We start from the raw sequence: 1,148 nt of genomic DNA, 5'->3' as shown, positions 1-1,148 counted from the left end.
TTTTTACTGAGACCCTTCAGATACTGTTTATAAAAGGCCGCAAAGATCAAAGTTCACACAGTTGTATTAAATACAACAAAGTTTAATATCTTCTCACCGTTTCTCGGTAACCACATGAGACTTAGGTTTTCTTATTTGGTTCCTTTGGTTTTTCTTGTTCCTGACTGACAAATATTCCAAACCTCAGATAAACCCTCCCACTTGCGTCATGTCCCAGTCTCGGTTAAAAGCAACACATAATGACACAAACACTCTCCTTCAGTGAGATTAATATCAAGCTGTTTTCCAAGTTGAATGGAACTGTGAACAAATTTATGTCAAAGAAGTTAACTTTGATGTGTGAACACTGAAATTCTGTCCAAGGAGAAACAGCCATTCCAAACTCATATCCTTCACAAAGGCTGTTTTTTTATGTGATTGAATTTCATCAAGTATTTTGAATTGAAGTTCACAAGACACAGATGTCAGTGTTGATAATGAAACTTTTCAAGCATGTTGCAACTGTGAAATAAGGCTCTGTTGGGAGTTGAACCCAGGATCTCCTGTTTTCGAAACAGGTGCTTTAACCAACTAAGCTACAGAGCCAGATCACAGATGTGTGTGCAATTGAAATCAGAGGAAGGCCTTGTAGATAGTGGGCAGGCTTTGGCGAGTCAAGAGCTGAGTTCGTCACGGCAGTGTTCCCAGCCTCTGACTCGCTCTTGTAGTTGTTGCTGCAGTTGGAATTGTAACAGAAAACCGTCTGTCTCGGAAGACGATGGGCTACACCCGGGGTGTACGTCACTTCTGTGTGAAACATCGTTTGTTGTGGCTGTAGAGGATGACTCGTGAGTGACAATCCCTTCCGCAGCTGGTACAGATGAATATCATTGGCCCGAGGTCGACTGATAATTTTTCCTTCCTCTGAGCTCTCTTTCCCACCATCTGGTCATTTCTTTTGTCCTCTGCTTTTCCCATGGTCTTCCTGAATGCCTTTCTCCAGGAATACCAGTCAGCAGGACGGTCTTCCCATGCATTGACTCCAATCCCAGTCAGCTTGAGATCTCGCTTTGCAGATGTCCTTGTGTCACAGATGTGGGTGACCTGTTGGTCTCGTGCTGATAGCAAGCTCACCACAGAGCGTGTCTTTGGCAAAGCGACCGTCATCC

General features: G+C 43.7%; 1 non-coding gene across 1 annotated transcript; it reads right to left on the bottom strand.

The window, feature by feature from the left end:
- Positions 1-511: 511 nt before the first annotated feature.
- trnas-cga (transfer RNA serine (anticodon CGA)) lies at positions 512-585 on the bottom strand. Its single transcript has one exon. It is a non-coding gene; the product is annotated as a tRNA-Ser (tRNA).
- Positions 586-1,148: the final 563 nt, after the last annotated feature.

The sequence above is a fragment of the Heterodontus francisci genome, unplaced genomic scaffold (genome assembly GCF_036365525.1).
Source record: "Heterodontus francisci isolate sHetFra1 unplaced genomic scaffold, sHetFra1.hap1 HAP1_SCAFFOLD_43, whole genome shotgun sequence".
Classification (NCBI taxonomy): Eukaryota; Metazoa; Chordata; class Chondrichthyes; order Heterodontiformes; family Heterodontidae; genus Heterodontus; species Heterodontus francisci.
The sequence above is the reverse complement of the archived record's forward strand: the minus strand, read 5'-3'. Positions and strand labels throughout refer to the sequence as shown.